General features: G+C 46.1%; 1 protein-coding gene across 2 annotated transcripts in view; it reads left to right on the top strand.

Moving 5' to 3' along the window:
* The window catches only part of LOC147673212 (beta-1,4-galactosyltransferase 1-like), a 208,600-nt gene that overhangs the window by 126,828 nt on the left and 69,112 nt on the right, over window positions 1–12,660 (top strand). The window lies entirely within an intron of this gene.

Here is a 12,660-nt window from a genome sequence, read left to right as displayed (position 1 = left end):
CTACGGACCATTGGGTCCTTCAATAAATACAATTCGGCCATTCTATGGAATTCATGCGCACCCCTCCACAAACTCCGCCTCACCCAATGCATCACAAAAACCTACGGCTGCTTCTACGAGAAATCTCTGCTATGCTATAAAAAGGAGCAATAGAGAAGGGTCCACCATCCCAAAGGGGAAAAGGATTTTATTCCTGATTCTTTCTGATCCAGAAAAAAGTGAGAAAATGGAGGCCAATCCTAGACCTCAGGGCTCTCAACAAATTCCTGAAGAAGCAGTTGTTTTGCATGGTGACGATCCAGGAGGTCGTACATCTCCTGGAAGAGGGAGATTTCATGGCGTCACTAGACTTACAGGACGCTTACTTCCATATACCAATTCACAGGAATCACAAAAAGAACTTGAGATTTGCAGTAGTGGGCAGGCATTTCCAGTTCTGCATCCTGCCCTTTGGACTCAAGTCTGCACCCCGCATCTTCACAAAATGTCTTTCCCCAGTGGCGGCATATCTCAGACAGCGCCGTCATCAAGTCTTTACATATCTGGACGACTGGCTGATCAAGGCACCAGCCTTCGAAGACGCGTCCAGGTCTTCGAATGCCTGTCTAAGTCTCTTCAATTGCCTAGGTCTCATGCTCAACCAGGAGAAATCGACCCTACAACCTTCTCAAACCATCAACTTCCTGGGTGCAACCTTGGACACACGTTCTGCAAAAGCGTTCCCATCTCAGGAGAGGAAAAACAAACTCATAGCACTAGCTTCTGGAGTAGCCTCGAAAAGAGTTTTGACAGTCCGCCTCTTCAAATCCCTTTTGGGGATGATGTCATCGTGCATCCTTTTGATCCCTCATTGTTGTCTACGGATGCGTCCTCTGCAGGAGGCACTCTCGAGGCAATGGGTCCAATGCACAGGGTCATTCGACGACCGCATAAAGGTGACTTCTCAGATGGTCAAAGCTTTGCATTGGTGGATGTCATCACGAAACCTGTCTCAAGGATTGACATTTCTGCTTCCAGTGGCTCCTCATGTCATCACAACAGACGCATCCTTAGAAGGTTGGGGAGCTTTCCTACAGGAGCTGCAGATAAGCGGAAAATGGTCAGCTGCAGAAAAGAAACTCCATATCAATCTGCTCGAGCTGAGGGAGGTCTTCCTGGTCCTGCAGTCTTTACTACCAAGGATAAAAAACTCCCTAGTGCTCGTCAGGACAGACAACACTACGACGATGCACTACCTCAACAAACACTGAGGTACGCGCTCGCTGATACTCTCTCGCGAGTCGCAGAAAATCTGGAACTGGCTAATAACGAGCAATGTGGCCCTACGGGCGGAATATGTCCCAGGCATGGACAATATACTTGCTGACTCGTTGAGCAGGCAGAAAACATCATCTCACGAGTGGGAGCTAGATCAGAAGATCCTCAACCAAATCTTCTCCAGATGGGGCACGCCACAGATCGATCTCTTCATTACAAGGAACAACGCCAAATGCCCACACTTCGTAAGTTGGCATCCCCTGTCAGGGTCTCTAGGGAATGCATTTTCGATCTTATGGTGCAACGTCTTTGCCTACGCCTTTCCGCAATTCCCGATGCTTCCCAGAGTCCTCAGGAAGATGAAAGTGGAGCCTTGTACTCTCATTTTAATAGCCCCAACTAGGCCAAGACAACATTGGTTTACAGAACTCCACCGTCTATCCCTGAAGCCGCCGATCTGCCTGAAGCAGTGTCCGTCTCTGCTCACAATGAACAACCGGCAAGTTCAACATCCGGATCTGAAATCTCTCAAGTTAGCCGCCTGGCTACTGAGTTCCGAGAGTTTCGAAATGTGAATATTCCACAGAACTGTAGAGACATCCTAGCCAGAGCATGAGCGATAGCACCACCAAAACGTATTCCCTGAAATGGAAGAGTTTTTTGTGTCTGGTGTGCAGATCAAGGGATACACCCTTTCTCTTCCTCACCGAAACAAATTTTACCTTACCTATTACATCTGGAAAAGTCGGGCCTAGCCCACTCTTCCATTAAAGTCCACTTGGCTGCAATATCCCGTTATAAGAGAACTTCAGCGGGTCCATCCCTCTGGTCAAACAGGTTGATTAATCAATGTTTGAAGGGATTATACAGATCTTTCCCTCCAGTAAGGATGTTGCCACCTACATGGCATCTGAATGTGGTTCTTAATCAGCTCATTAAGCATCCATTCGAGTCTGTGCACAGAGCTGACCTGAAGTACATCTCTTGGAAGACAGCGCTCCTTCTTGTGCTCACCTCTGCAAAGAGGGTGAGTGAACTGCGGGCATTTTCAATTCAGGGTCCTTTTCTGCAATTTAAAAATGACAGGGTGATCCTGAGAACCAATCCGAAGTTCATCCCAAAAGTTCCGTCGGATTTCCACCTTAATGAGCCTGTGGTTTGGCGTTCCTTCTTCCCAAATCCAAGTACAGCAGCAGAGATTTCATTGCATTCCTTGGATCTCAAGAGATGTTTTAAAATTTTACATTGACAAAACAAAAGCATTCAGGAAGTCAAACCAGCTTTTTGTCGCCTACAGCAGACCTAGGAAGGGTCTCCCAACTTACTAAACAGAGCATCCCACGCTGGATTTCTGCTGCCATCTTTCTGTCATGATCAAGCAGGACAGCCACTACACTCTAAGGTGCGAGCCCACTCCACGAGAGCTATGCCCACTTCTATGGCACTCTTTGCAGGGGTGCCGGTCATTGACATTTGCAGAGCGGCAACATGGAAGTCGACGCATACCTTCACTAGGCATTACTGCCTGGACACGGAGCTTATGAAAGATGCAGCAGTGGGACAGGCAGTACTACGCCATCTATTTCACTGAGGTGAGCCTTCTTTCGTCCCTCCATCCTTCTCTTGTATGCACATTTCTTTACTGATACTTGTTATTGGCGTCTATTGGCTGTTGCTAGTCGCTTAATATGTTATTATCTAATGACTTGTATATACTGTACCATCCGAAATGTGCACTCTGAATTGCTTGCTACTCTGATTCAGGCATGTGAATCTATGAAAGACACCCATAATACTGGATAAGAAATGTGTTACTTACCTGTAACTGCAGTTATCCAGTATTGGTATCTTTCATAGATTCACATGCAACCCTCCCTCCTCCCCTGGAAGGACTCACCTAATTCTCTCAGTAACACACCTACTTAGCTTAGTGTGTACAAAAATCTGAGGGACTGAGGCTCCTGCCAGGAGTGTTCTAGAGGGAGGTGACAGCTGATTGGCTCTGCTCTACAGTTTGGTCCTTTTTACAAAAGGACATGGATGTGTTACTAATGTGAGGCCTTTAGGCCTACTATTCTCTATATGTCTATAGGACATTACTTTATTTATGTACCGGGGACTCCCATCTCGACGACGGGGAATGATTCAGGCATGTGAATCTATGAAAGACACCAATACTGGATAACTGCAGTTACAGGTAAGTAACGCATTTCTTTTCTGCCAATCTTACTGTGGGTGCAAGAATCCTCAGCAGCACCTACAATGAGAATGAATGCTTAGAATCCAAAGAAAGCTCCCCCCTTTTCTATCGACAATGAAAAATGACATCTCTGCAGGGAATGTTCTCTGCACGACTCTGCCATCAGTTAGCCAGTGAGTCACTGGGTATTTTAACTCTGTTTCATTTGCCACAGACCGTCTTGCAAGTACAGAGTGGGTCCGGTGTATTGTGGATTAGGACCCAGGGCAGGGTTCTGTGGTGTGGAGGGGCACGCCTAGTGCAAACTCCTTAATCGAGCTGGACTAGTATCCGCTCACCGGGCTATACAGGGATGTGTTTGCATGGTAGGACAAGGTCTTCTTACCTGTAACCTTTGCAGGGAGATTTGCATACAGGCTTTTCCCCCCTCAAACTGGTCGGCTGGTCCCCTGTGACCGGTTCCTTCTCTGCATCCAGTTATGTGAGGATCTCATATTTGCATATATATAGTATGTGTGCATCAAATGCGTAAGGAGTGTGTGTGTGTGTCATGGTTGACTGTAGGCTCAGCATGATCTACTTTGGATTTCCTCGGATGTATGTTGTCCAACATGGCGATGGAGAACGAAGAAGCCTGCCACGTGAGCAGGGTATCCTCTGGTCTCTTCAAATCATTCTTGAAGCTTTTGCGACAAGCCATTCTCTAGGGTGTGCATGTAAAGGAGGCAAAGGTCAAAAGTACTGAGCCCTCTTGTTCCACTGGAGGTGCTACCAAGACCTAATTGATGGTTTTAGGGTGTGAAGACTCATCCTTCTTTTGTTGTGTGTTTTCGGATCTATGAGTCAGTCTCCCTTGCCCAGTCCTGCTTCCTGCTGACACTCACAGGCAAGGACTGTGTCTTAACCAGTCTGGGAGGAATAAATACAAGGAGTCGACATTCCTGAAAACAAGCCCAAAAGGCTGACAGTTGTGCCTGAAGAATCCACAAATTTTCTCTGGCAAAATATTAGTATAAAAATGGGGCTGAAACCCAAAAGTCAGTGTTCCGGGACTTCTCCCTGACCCGTGCTGAAGGACACCCTGCAGGTTGTAGGATAAAAACTCTGTGATCCTCACCTGGTGCTTCAGCTTCAAGCCTGCTGAGCAACGAACACACTTTGAACAGCGCCTGGCTGCTTCTTTGACGCTACACGTGCAGAGTTGCAAAGTGTGTCCCTGACCTTTGCCCCTCTATCCCCACTGCAGCCCTGGAATCCGGAAGTGCGCGCTCCAATGGGCATCTTCAGCCCTCTTCCGGGTTCCAGCCTCACCTGGTGATGAAGACTCTTATTTGATTCACTTTTAGGCCTGGAAAATAAATGCGCTGTTCGCAAGAACAGCTTCTGACTTGCACTGTAACTGCTCTGCAAGATCGGCCGTGCACGGGCAAGGCCGGAAGGACTGCAAGAGCAGACAAGGTGGCTCCAGCACCGCGCGCACTTCTGACTGTGACCACCCATGCAGCAGGAAGAGCCCTCTGTGACCTCCGGGCGCAAGTGAAACTTGCATGAGCAGATTCGAACTTCACCACAACTGCATATGAACCAGTTGATTCACTAATCCCGCGGTCATAGTTGTAATAGAGAAAAATGCAGTGACGCCACAATCCACTGCAAAACGTTGATATAAATGTATATTAACAGCACAAATCCAGCTCTGCCGAACTGGAACAAAACAGCGCACTTACAGCGGTGTGACGATGAAATAAGGTTTAATCCAATAAATCCATTATCAAAAATAGTATAAGCATGGATTTTCCTGCTTATGCTGTTATTGATAATGGACGTATTGGATGCTTATGCTTTCTTTGATCTTGCTCTTACGTTTAACAAGCGTTTACAATGCAATGGTCTCGGCATTATTAAAGGTAGAGCTATTGGCATTGCTCATGATTTTTTTTTTTTAAACCATAAATAAATGGCATTGTCATTTACATTGCCAATAGCTTAATCGTTAAATAAATGGCATTGTCATTTACAATGCCTATAGCTTAATCGCTTGCAAATGCATGACCTATTGCATTTACACCCAGACAGACAGCCCCACACACACACACACAGAGCCCCCCCCACACACACACAGCCCCCCATACACACAAAGCCCCCCACACACACACAGAGCCCCCCCACACACACAGAGCCCCCCCCACACACACAGAGCCCCCCCACACACACAGAGCCCCCCCACACACACACAGAGCCCCCCCCACACACACAGCCACACACACACACACACACACACACAGAACACCCCCCCCCAACCCCCCTCCCCACACACACAGCCAGGGGGCAGGAGAGCAAGCGCAGCCAGGGGGCAGTAGAGCAAGCGCAGCCAGGGGGCAGGAGAGCAAGCACAGCCAGGGGGCAGGGGAGCAAGCACAGCCAGGGGACAGGAGAGCAAGAAGTAAGTGAATCCATGGGAACAATAATTCTCAGAGACCTTTCTATATCACACTTGTCATTTTGTAGTAAGTGTTGTTCCCTTACAGATGGAACTGGGTTCTTGAAACGAAAGTAGCTCTCAGCCCTCAATTTCAACGTTTAACGCTGAAAAGGAACAACTGCCTCCATCCGTTGTACAATACTTTGTGTTTATCATCAATTTAACGCAAACTAATCTCAGACTGAAATAAACAAGTGGCAATGCTAGTCATAGCTGACTGCAAGAGCAATCTCGTACACATCGGCATGTGGTAAATTTAAATTACCTATACTTAATTTATGCGGTAAAGTTCAATAAGAATAACTCAGTCAAAAATAAGAGGCAGAATCCGTGGTATTTGAGGTTTTAAAAGGGGTTTTATTCCTTAAAAAGGAATTGGTTATATGGTTCGAACCATGGCAAATCGTATTCTGTTGCCACTAAGGCTCGGGAAAGGATAGACAATACTTTATTGACAAGTTATCATATATATAGTCAATGCATTACAGTAGAGACAGATGCAGGAGGCGTAACAGCTGAGAGGAGAGATAAGAATACACATGCGTAATGAAAGAGGCGTTACAATAGGCGTGCATGAGGGCATGTACTAGAAACGTCATTATGTGATATCACAGGTGGGTGGATCCATAAGAGAATCCTGCAGTGTCAGCAGAAATATATGGCAGAGATGCGCGCGCAGCAGTATGACGTGTAATTGACGTGTAACTGGAGGGTGAAGTGGACTTGACATTTAGCCTTACATGAGGAGACAGAAGTCTGGGGTGTCAGAACAACCTAATCCCAAATCGTATCTAATATCTTGTGTTTAAGGAACTGTATTATCTGGAAGGAAAGGTCTCTCGGGCAAAAGGCTATTCTATACTGACTGCTAGTGCGTGCATATGCGTCTACGTGTCTACATGAGATGCGAGGGGGCATGGGCCTACCATGGTAACAGGAGCTATGAATTACTTGCATGGAGACAGTGAGGCCGGGCCCTTTGCTCTGCAGCTGGAAGGATGTTTTCCTAAACTACTAGACAGGAATGTATTTTCGAGGAGCGGAGCAGATAACTTGAAGGCAAAATACCGTTTTGGCAGGCAACAGGCTGAGCCAGGCACCGTTAGCCGCGCAGGGAGTAAGACAAAGGTCATGGATACAGATGCTCATCCAAGCTGGAGCATCCAGAGGCAAAAAGCAGGAAAGGACTCAATGACAGAAATCAGGGCCTAACTCGCCTGAGCCAGGGAAAACGTGAAAAGTGCACCATGAAAAGACGTTGGCAAGGCACACTCAGTAACGGAATATCTGACCCATTCATGGTGGATCTGAAAGAGGACATGTTAACGTTGGACGCAAATGTATTTGCGTCTTCATAGCTGATACAGGAGGGAAGTTACATGCACTTTAAGCTCGTACATGGAGACGGTGGGGTACACGTTAGGGAACATTTCTTGACCATAAAATTTATATTTCCTCATTCCCTCCTTGTTCCCTAAGGACCCTTCATGATATATCGATACTCATAAGTCTATCAATCTGTTCACGTAGTATCATTTGCTCTTCTTTCTTCTTATGTCGTTTTGAATGAGAACTTGAATGAGGAATACATGATGTGGCGCACAAGCCGCAAATCGCTGGTCCACATTGTAGACATAGGCAACAACTGAATACTATGAGTAGGGCAATACCTAGGAAGGATAGGATCTTCCATCCCCAGGCTGACAACGTGGTCCAGAACCAACCGGACCAAGTCCAGGTGCCTGGATTCTGGTGTATCTGACTTGCAATTTTGTGAAGACGAGTAATGGCTCTATATACTGATGGCTCGTTTTCTGGAATGAAAACACAGCAACTCGATCCGATGACTCTACAGGCTCCGCCCCTATCGGCCAGGATGACGTCAAGGACGAGACGATTTTGAAGAACAACAATCCGCATCGCAGACTGCTCCTCTGTTAGGTTGCCTAGGGCAGAAGTAGTCTCATTCACTACTGCTTCGAGGGTTCTAGTTAACTTGCGTATCAGTTTACTATTAAAGATAGCACCTAAGTAGGGAAAGAAACCTTTATTGAAATCTGTGTATTGCTCCCATGCCATTTCAGTATAGTCGACAATCGGGAGATCTCTCTGGGGTCTATTGTGTACTAGATGGGTATTCCTATGATAATCAGGAGGAGCTAGGAAAACAGGTGGCAGAAGGAATGCAATGTAACAGGTACCGTCCCAATCTAGAGGTAAACGTATATATGCGGTATGACCACAAATGAAGTAGGAATGTTGTGAAGCTTTAAACGCAGACTTGCCCTTATCACTGAATTCGATCACAGTAGTACATTTACTATGACCCAGGTGTACTGAACCATTCTTTCTAACACATAATTCACCTTTGACTGGTAACACTGACATAGCAGGCAAGACTGGCTCGGATTCGGATTCAACATTCAGAATCATGAGATTAAGTGTAAAGTTACCTAGTCCATATACTTCATTTTCTAGATCAGTCCCTGTCCTTTTGGGGAGTCCCTCCTTGTCAGGGAAACCTACTTTATGCAGAACTGTGTTCAGGTTTCCCCATACCCAGTTGCCCTGGTAAACTACTGTATTTGAATCTAAAGAATTAATCAAACTAAACCATGCGCCACAGGAACCATTATGTGTGAACGGGTACGGAAAAAGGGGCAGAACTCCCTTGTATTTCTGGTAGGGAGGGAGTCGGCCACATATCCAACAATTTGTAGCGTTGCTGGTCTGATGAGAGTGATGTAACATACTAATGAAGGTGTTGTTGCGCAGCGCAAGTCTGTAGGACAACTCATGCGGGGGTAATTCACTAAAAGAATGTTCGGCAGTGACGTTGAAAGCAGAATGTGCACGCTTGGAAATAGGGTAATAGATGTGCAATAGTATACTTGCAGCAATAATCAAAAGACTTAGAAAAAACATAATCAATAGTGTCACTATACAGTGACTACGAAGTGATTTACAATATTCATGTTTCTTGAGCTGTCTCTGTCTATCTCTCTCTCTATTTCGATCTAGGGGATACATGTCAGAAACTAATTTAACCGATTCACCTAGGGGAGGACTTAAACAATTAAACTGTCTGACTTGCTAGACCTTAGTTTCAGTTTGTATTCTTGAGAAGCGGTTTTCTCAACCAGGGGGAGTTTTGAGTCAGTCTGTGGAAGAGGGCAGTGCTGAGAATTCAAATCAGAAGGCAGTCCGTGAAATTTCTTGATGTGGCTCGAGTGCAGCCACCCCTTCCGGCCCTCAATTTTCACAGCAGTCCTCGTCGTCAAAAGTACCAATTTCGGCGTTTGCCAGCGGGGCTCCAGCGGGCTCCGTCGGTCGAAGTTCCTTATAAAAACATAATCCCCAGGAACCACTTCATGGGGCTTCACGTCGGTGTTGTCGGGAAAGGCTGCAGCTACCTGTGAACGACAAGATTGTAGTGCAGACATCAAGGAGGCAAGGTAATCTGTCAGCATATTACAATCAACATCAGTAATTTTACGAGGTATAGGCGTCCCCCACATATTTGGTGGCCTACCGAAGACCACCTCATACGGGGATAGCCCTGATCGAGAATGTGCTATCATTCTCATGTAGAAGAGCGCAACTGGCAAAGCTACTATCCAGTCAACGCCTTTCTCTCTGCAGATTTTAGCAAGTCGAATTTTCAGAGTCTGATTATGGCGCTCCACGAGACCTGCTGCCTCGGGATGCCGGACACAGTGGAATTTCCACTGATAGCCTAACAGGAGTGTAACTTGTTTTACAAGCTCGGATGAGAATGGCTGGCCGTTATCTGAGTATACGATACGTGGCAAACCGTACCGTGGGAAGAATTCACGAACCAGCTGCTTAGCAGTGGTCGGAGCAGTGTAATCTGGGACTGGATATGCTTCTGTCCATCGGGAGAGTGCACATACAACTACGAGGACATATTTGAATCCTCGACAACGTTCCATCTGGATATAATCCATCTGGAGGACTTCAAAAGGGTGATCGGGAGGATGAAATCCACCTTGCTCTACAGGAATGCTTTTACCTGGATTGAACTGACAACAGATCATGCAAGTACGCACTTTCTGTTTGGCTGCTGCTCGTAAGTGTTTGTTGAACCAGATGTTTTCAATACTGTCTAGCATAGCTTTTTCTCCTAGATGTGCAGGACTGTGTACTGTGTTGATGATAACTTGAACCATAGAGTCGGGGAGAAACCATGTAGATCTTCCCTTCGTCATCCATCCCTGATCTGTTTGGATCCCTCCTAGTTCAGTCCATTTCTTTATTTCATCTGGTGTGGCATGTGTCTGTATGTCAATTACATCATGGGCGGGATCCCAAACTGTCATGCAGTGAGTCGGTGTCGGAACTATTGTCTTTGTCAGGTCAGTTGCGTGAGTCTGAGCTGTGTGCTTGGCTGTTCGGTCTGCCAGGTCGTTACCCTGGGAAACGATATCAGTGATTTTTGTATGTGCCTTGCACTTCATGATGGATATAGCAGTAGGCAGATGTATTGCGTCTAACAGAGCTTGAATGAGGGGACCGTGTTGAATGTTGGCACCGTGAGAAGTTAAGTAACCTCTCTCTCGCCATAATACGCCGAAGTCGTGCACAACTCCGAAAGCATAACGGGAATCTGTGTATATGTTAACTCTCTTGTTCTTGGCTTGGATACAGGCTTGTGTCAGAGCGATGAGCTCTGCAGCTTGAGCTGACAGGGTGTCAATACAATTTGTTTCTATGACTTCAGTGTCTGTCGTGACTGCGTAGGCGGCCACTAACTCTCCTGTACTTGTTCTCATACATGAACCATCCACATAAAGTGTCAGGTCTGGGTCTGGTAATGGAGTGTCTGTCAAGTCTTGTCTAGGCTTCGTCGTAATAGTAATGACTTCAATACAATCATGTGCCAATGGGTCTGTTCCACTTAGCGGCAAAAGTGTGGCGGGATTTAATGTACTACAGCGTCTGATCTCTATGTGTGGCTGAAACAATGTCAATTCATAACCTGTCAGTCGTGCTATAGTCAAGTGCTGGGTCTGTGTTCGGTTTAAAAGAACTTCCACGGAGTGTGGAACTTGTACTGTCAACTGATGTCCTAACACTATAGAATCACTTTGTCTGATTGCTAGAGCTGTCGCTGCAACTGATTTCAAGCACGCAGGCAGGGCCTGGGCTACTGGATCTAATGTGCTAGAAAAGTAAGCACACGGTTTGTGTGAACCTGCTTGTTCCTGTGTGAGTACTGACAAGGCAGTACCTTCGCGTTCAGTAACAAAAAGTGTAAAAGGCTTATTGTAACATGGTGTTGCTAAAACAGGTGCTTGACATAAGGCTTTCTTTAAGTCTTCAAAAGCTTGTGTATGTTCCTGAGTCCAAGGGAGGACAGTCGAAGACGCTGCCTCCTGGGTTGTCAACTGAATGAGTGGCTTTGCTAGAAATGCATATTGGGGAATCCATTGTCTGCAGTAAGAAGTGAGGCCTATGAAGGCCCGTACCTCCTTTTGTGTCTTGGGTCGTGACATATTTACAATTAACTGGATGCGATCAGGTGTGAGCTGTCTCCCCCCTTTGGACAGCAAGTGCCCAAGGTAAACAACTTGCTGAACACAGAATTGCAGCTTCGAAGGGGACACCTTGTGCCCCTTGTCGGCCAGGAAATGTAAAACCGTCAGTGATGCTTTTTCACATTCAGGTTCGCTTCGGGCGGTGATCAGCAGATCATCGACATACTGAAGTAGGGCAGTGTTATTAGGCATGTGAATACTGTCGAGTTGTCTTTTTAGTGCTTGGCTATAGATGCTGGGGCTTTCTGTGAATCCTTGAGGTGCGCGTGCAAATTTGAAGCTTCGTCCATTTAAACAGAATCCGAACAAGTATTGGCTCTCTGGGTCAATTGGAACACTAAAGAAAGCGTTCTTCAGGTCAATTACGGTAAAGAACGTTGCTTCTGGATCGATAGCTGTCAATAATGAAGAGATATCTGGGACCACGGGGTACTGTGGTACAATACATTTATTTAATTCGCGCAGATCAATACCTAATCGATAAACTGGTGGTGCATTGGGATCGGTGCGTTTAAGAATTGGAATGATAGGTGAATTACATACATTGGAGTCTGTTTCCACAACCACTCCTTGTGCAATGAGCTCGTCAATGATTTGCAGTAAAGCCACTACAGCATCTGGGGGTAACTTGTATTGTCGCATTCGGGGTAATACCACTCCTTGCTTGAGTGTAACTCGATATGGTGTGATGTGCATACAACCTACATCAGTGGGGCCTTGCGCCCATAAATGTGCAGGGACATTCTGTAATCTGTGATCCATATCTCTCAATACATAGTGACCTTTAAAGTCGCGCAGAAATAGTCGTACTCCTTCCGGAGAACAACATATTACAGCTCCTAGAGCTTTCAGTGTCTTTATACCTAGCAAGTTTTCTGGGCATGATTTTGTAAGTAGTAAGTCTGTAGTACGTGTCAAAGGACCAACTGCGAGGGGAAGTGGTTGCGATACTTCGTTAATAATAGGCTTTCCTGAAAATCCAAGGGAAACATTCTGTAAGCCTGAGAGGGGTGCCCCTGGAACCTCGTCGTGACTGATAGTTGTCCTGCTTGCCCCTGTATCAATTAAAAACTTTCTGTCTTTCCCTAATATTTGACTATGTACATAAGGACCCTCTTGATCTACAGGAACCTCAATAAGAGGCAAGCCAACCTCCCTCTCTA

Source organism: Lissotriton vulgaris, chromosome 12 (genome assembly GCF_964263255.1).
Source record: "Lissotriton vulgaris chromosome 12, aLisVul1.2, whole genome shotgun sequence".
Taxonomy (NCBI): domain Eukaryota; kingdom Metazoa; phylum Chordata; class Amphibia; order Caudata; family Salamandridae; genus Lissotriton; species Lissotriton vulgaris.
The sequence above is the reverse complement of the archived record's forward strand: the minus strand, read 5'-3'. Positions and strand labels throughout refer to the sequence as shown.